This window comes from Erpetoichthys calabaricus, chromosome 14 (assembly GCF_900747795.2).
Source record: "Erpetoichthys calabaricus chromosome 14, fErpCal1.3, whole genome shotgun sequence".
NCBI lineage: Eukaryota > Metazoa > Chordata > Cladistia > Polypteriformes > Polypteridae > Erpetoichthys > Erpetoichthys calabaricus.
In genome coordinates this window covers 65,028,739-65,034,738 of record NC_041407.2, presented here as the reverse complement: position 1 = coordinate 65,034,738, position 6,000 = coordinate 65,028,739, and the positions used below count along the sequence as shown (strand labels likewise).

At 36.8% G+C, this 6,000-nt stretch overlaps 2 protein-coding genes across 3 annotated transcripts in view; both read right to left on the bottom strand.

The window, feature by feature from the left end:
* LOC114642148 (nuclear GTPase SLIP-GC-like) overlaps positions 1-6,000 on the bottom strand; it is a 525,435-nt gene that overhangs the window by 196,698 nt on the left and 322,737 nt on the right. The window lies entirely within an intron of this gene.
* Positions 1-6,000, bottom strand: part of cnr2 (cannabinoid receptor 2) — a 437,724-nt gene that overhangs the window by 392,632 nt on the left and 39,092 nt on the right. The window lies entirely within an intron of this gene.

Here is a 6,000-nt window from a genome sequence, read left to right as displayed (position 1 = left end):
TTTGTTTGCTTTCCTCTGTCTTCTGACAGTCTCTGCTCCTGATGGCACTCCTTTGAAGAGGAAGATATGTTTGCATTCTTTTAATTGTGAGACGGAACTGTCATCTCTGTCTTGTCATGGAGCACAGTTTAAACTTTTGAAAAAAAACAAATGTTTGTTTGCAGTGTTTGAATAACGTCCTGTCTCTCTACACCTCCTACCCTCCTGTGTTTCTGCGCAAATCTGTGACCCAAGCATGACAATATAAAAATAACCATATAAACATATGGTTTCTACTTCGTGGATTTTCTTATTTCGCGGGTGGCTCTGGAACGCAACCCCCGCAATGGAATAGGGATTACTGTACTGTATTTTGATGGTCCCGACAGTTTCCTCATATCACACGAGTCTATAGAAATCTCGTTACTATGAAGTACATTCGGCAGATTTACATTTACACTTTCATTACAACGACGAGTGACTTTGAAATGCTTGAATGAATCATCCGCAGAGCAGTTAGATCTATGGTCGCAGCTCAGATGTGCACATTTGCACAACGATCCCCAAACAGAAACATTGTAAAAAAAAAATCTTTCTTCAAACTTTCTCGTACAGTTTTTTTTTTTTTTTTTTTTTTGCTGTTTTTGTTTTCTGTGGTTTTCAGTGATATCCTTTGCTTATTGCTTGTCAACATCTGAAAAACATCCACTGGAATTTAACTCATTGTCACCCTCTTATAGAAACAGGAGACACGAAAAAACTATAACAGTGTTAATGTTTGTGATGTGCAATGCATATCTCTTTGTTATATGCAAAAAAAGAAGAAAAATCTCGGGTTGCAAACATATGCAAACTGCTTAATAACTTAATAGAAATGTAATGTAAATTGTGTATAAAACTGCCCTATGAACCCACCCTGAATCCTCAGAATCCCGCCCCCAAACCCCCACCCCCAACCAGTCCCTGGAAAAATTTGCTTCTAGTAAAGTGGTCCTTGTTGTCAAAAAGTTTGGGGACCACTGCTGTAGACCATTCCTGGGAGATCCCATCTACCTCTCTTGACGTCACCTCCGGGACCGAACCAATGGAAGGAGACCTTACTGGCTCCGGCCCCTGTAATGTCACGTCTGGGCTCGAACCAATGGCTAACGAATATGGGCCCGATCCTTATGACCTCACTTCCTATCTTCCCCTTTAAAAGCCTTCCCCTTTTCCCCTTTCCCCTGTTTGTCAGTCTTGTTTTAGAATAAGTTGTGTGCACATCAGTGCTGTCATTGAATAAGAAAACAACTTTGCAGCCAGGATACTAGAATATATGGGTGGCTGCCCCAAACCTTTTTCTGTGTATGTCTCAGTTTTGTGACAATAATATATATATAAATTTAAAAAGTCCATAACCAAGAGTCAGTCCTATCAATTGTCAATCTTTAAACACAAAGTGTAAAGTCAGTTAAACTGGGACATCTAAACAACAATAACTAAACACACATCTACAAAGGTTTTTTCTTTGTATCCCCAAACTCATATGATGGCTGATCAGTGATGCTGGTTTTTACAACATTGGGCAGAAGGTCATTTTTCTTACTTAGCAGTACAACGATGGACTTTTCATTAATTTTATTGAATTGTGCATTCACTGAGAAATAATCTTATTATTGACAGAACATTTGAAGACTCATCAGTAACTGACTTTGTTTCAGTGACTAATATTCATAGAGTTAACAGTACTCTAATATTGTTCATGTGTAAATATGCAATCAGATCTGACAGTAAAACTGTTTGCCAATCTAAAACATAGATGTCAAGAGCTAATTCCATGTATATGTGTGTTCATTTATGTGTGTCTGTACATTTAACATTTTGCTGCTGTCACATGGTGAGTCTCTTACAGGGGCCAATTTTCAGTTAACTTGGGGTGACAGTTCAGTGACATAGCCAGCTTCCTAGATGAGGTGGGACTTTTTTCCAAAAAAACTTTTTTGTTTTCATTTCAATATATGTTAGATATTTCCCTGGCCTAAGGTATATTGTGAAAACGTTACAATAAACAGAAATACAAGATAGACCTATGGAAACTGTAGCTTTGTCTTTCAATCTGGTTCTTAAAACAGTCTCAGATTAATGTTAATGTCAAAGCAATTTGCAGCCAATGTTTTTCTTTATAACTTAGAGGTTGGGAGCATTCGCTGATAACGTGTTGCTGCTCCCAACACATAATAATAAAAAAACCCAAGGTTTTTTTATGTTTTTTTTAATAACTTAACTAACTAAACAATACACCTTGTAAAATAACTGTAAAATAGAACACAATATGATGATAATTATATTTAACTTCATTTGCCATATAAAATTTCTTGCATTTGGAATTTGTCACTTCTGTCATTTTCTCATTTTTGCACAAATGATGTTCCATGCTGTCCTGCCAGTCAATACTACCAGCTTAATTTAATTTAACCCAAGTCCAATATTCTTTCTGAATCGCAAGGGCTACACAACAAAATTTTATAGTAGCTGGCAAAGTCACAACAGTAGCCAGTTAATGTTAACTAGAAAAATGTTAGCAGATGATATATCATGTTTTTCTCTGCTCTTTGCAATCCATTGGAAGTGACGAATTAGATAATGTATTGCAGAACATGAAAGGTTGAGCTGGAAGCTCTGCCTTGTTTTCTTGATTTTCGTAACAGTTGTTCTATATTTTGGAATAATCACATTCTTTTTCTCGTGCTCCTTACCACCCCATTTTGAAAAACTACCAGTGGCTGCAAAGGTACTATGTGTAAATCAGCTGATTTACTCCAACTATGCATTTTTAATTTATGTATTTCTTATATTAATAATGAAATTATTAATAATGTAAAAGGGGGGCGGCACGGTGGCGCAGTGGGTAGTGCTGCTGCCTCGCAGTTGGGAGATTTGGGGACCTGGGTTCAATTCCCGGGTCCTCCCTGCGTGGAGTTTGCATGTTCTCCCCGTGTCTGTGTGGGTTTCCTCCGGGGGCTCCGGTTTCCTCCCACATTCCAAAGACATGCAGTTTAGGTGGATTGGCGATTCTAAATTGGCCCTAGTGTGTGCTTGGTGTGTGGGTGTGTTTGTGTGTGTCCTGCGGTGGGTTGGCATCCTGCCCAGGATTGTTTCCTGCCTTGTGCCCTGTGTTGGCTGGGATTGGCTCCAGCAGACCCCTGTGACCCTGTGTTTGGATTCAGCGGGTTGGAAAATGGATGGATGGAAATTGTAAAAGGTATTTTAAAACACTATGTGCTTACTTTGTTTTATTTTTTGGACTGCCCATAGCAGTTTGGGCTAGGTCAAATTCCTCTGAAGTAAGAGGGCGGAACAGTTGTTCACCAGAGTGTTTAGATAGATAGATAGATAGATAGATAGATAGATAGATAGATAGATAGATAGATAGATAGATAGATAGATAGATAGATAGATAGATAGATAGATACTTTATTAATCACAAGGGGGGGCTGCACTCTAGTGTTCTGTGGAAGGCAATACCCTGAATATGCTCTCTTCCTTGGTCCTTCCACTATAAAAGGCCCTGGCTGTATGCCACAACCCATGACAGGTGATGTCTATTGAACTAATTACAGGACTTATAAAAACAGTTGGCTGCAGCAGTGATTTGTGTGTGACATATAAAAAGGAGTGAATACTTATGAGATCAATTATTTTGTGTATTATATTTGTATTATTTTATATGAATTTGCAGAGATATGTTTTCATTTTGACATTAAATAGTCTTTTTCTGCTGATCAGTGTCAAAAAAGCCAAATGAAATACATTGTGATTAAATGTTGTGTAACAAACAAATGGGAAAAATTATAAGGCAGTGAACACTTACAGGTGTGGCTTGGGTAGATAGATAGATAGATAGATAGATAGATAGATAGATAGATAGATAGATAGATAGATAGATAGATAGATAGATAGATAGATAGATAATTATATTAATGTAATTGGTGTTGTCAGTTTGTGTTAATCATATTAAGCTCTATTCAATGTATGAAATGTGTTATATACAATTATTACTATTATTTTTAAGAATAATGAAGAAAGAAAATAATGAAAAGACAATTTCAATTATAAAATAAATATTTATGTAAAATTTGTGATGTAATTTCACAGAGTCATACATGTAATAATGAGGAACAAATCTCTCTATTATAAAAAAAAATCCTGGAGAGAAACAGTAGGGAGTCGAGATGTGATCTTCATATTAAGATCACGGAAGACAGTTAAAAGACCCTCGAGGACCTTAAACATGAGACATTGTGCCAAGAGATTGACCCAGGACCGTCTCATGATGACGTAGAACATAAGATTCTTGCAAAACACGCCCTACTTGCAATCAATATCAAATAAGACAATAGGGCAGCAAAACATTCAGTTTTGTGAAGGATTTGAGCACACATAGTCCCAGGGTTTCAGCGCATATAAAGCGTATAAGGACAATAAATTATAAATGAAACATCAACGACTAAGCAAAGAAGAAAGCACTGCGGATATAAGAGACTCAAAAGCGTGGGAGAGAAAAAAGAGCAAAAAAGAAAAAATAATCTAGGTGCAAATTCAGAAAATAAGGAAAGTAATTATCAGCCCGTAACAAGTGGAATTGAAACAAAGCATGTCCAATCGGGCTTAGAATTAAAAGACAGCGTAAAAGACAAAGTAGAACTTCATAAACACGTTCACAAACGTTGGCGCTATACACATGCAGAGCAGATTATGAAAGCAGTGTAATTCGAAAGGCTCAAAAAAAAAAAACGTTTGCGTGATACAAATGTGGAGAAAGTTAAAGAATATGAAAGTGGGAAAATTAGAAAGTATAAAAAAAAATAAATATTGCAGTAGCACAAACAAATGGAAATTATTACTCGAAAAAGGGAAAATAATCACCACGGACCAGGTGTCATTGAAAAAAAAGCAGGACAAACTGAGGTCAGAAATAAAAGACAGAGTAGAAAACAAAGTAAATCTTCATAAAGAGGTTACAAAACAAAGAGGCCATACACACGCAGAGCAGGTTAAAGATAATGAAAACTGGAATTCAAAAGACTCAAAAAAAACCGTAGGCACGAAACACATGTAGAGCAAGATACAGCATATGAAAGCATAAAAAAACGACAGTGTCAAAACAAAGAAAGTAAACATCGCATTAGCGCAAACAAAGAGAAATTATTACTCGGAGAAATAACTTAAAGGCAAATAGAGATCGAATATATGGGCACAGGTGATATGTCAGAAGTATGTAAATATTGTAAGGCTTTGAAGTTTAAGTCAGAGAATTTCAAAAACGTGTTTTACCTCACATGCATTTATTGGTTACTTTGCAAAAAAAATTATTAACTGCCGATAATGTAGATTGCTTTGTCTGTGCTGAAATTCCAAACAGAGAAACCTATCCTGAATTATGGTACAAAGTCATTAAACACATGTCTCACGGACCTCATTTAAAAGATTCAGCATATTGGGACTTGAAAGATTCCAAATATTGTTTTTACATAAGTTCTGAAATAAAAGTGAAACTAATGAAATAGCAACAATTCAAAGAAAAAAAAATCTTGAAAGTGTGTATCCGGAAAACCAAACACGGGGGTTGGCGAGCGAAGCGAGCAGGAAGCAAAGCTCCCTAGTGCTTTATATGTAAAACTTAACATTCTCAAGCCCACTTAACCTAATACAGGGTTATGTAGGTTAGAACTGGGAAGCATTGGGTGCAAGGCATGACACAAACTTGAGCAGGGTTCCAGTCTATCACAGCAGCAACGTGTGTGAACGTCCACATGGGATAATTTCAAACTTTCAATTTACCTAACTTAATGGAGAGAACAGGCAAACTCCACACAGATAACATTCAGCTGTGGGATTCAAACCTGAGATGCTGGATCCCTGAGGCTGTAGTGCTACCCACCACACTTTCTTGAACAAGTTAAATAACTTGTTGTAATAAGATGGGGATTTGCAGGAAAAATATAATTCAACATTCAGATTCCTTTATCTACAGGCACACAC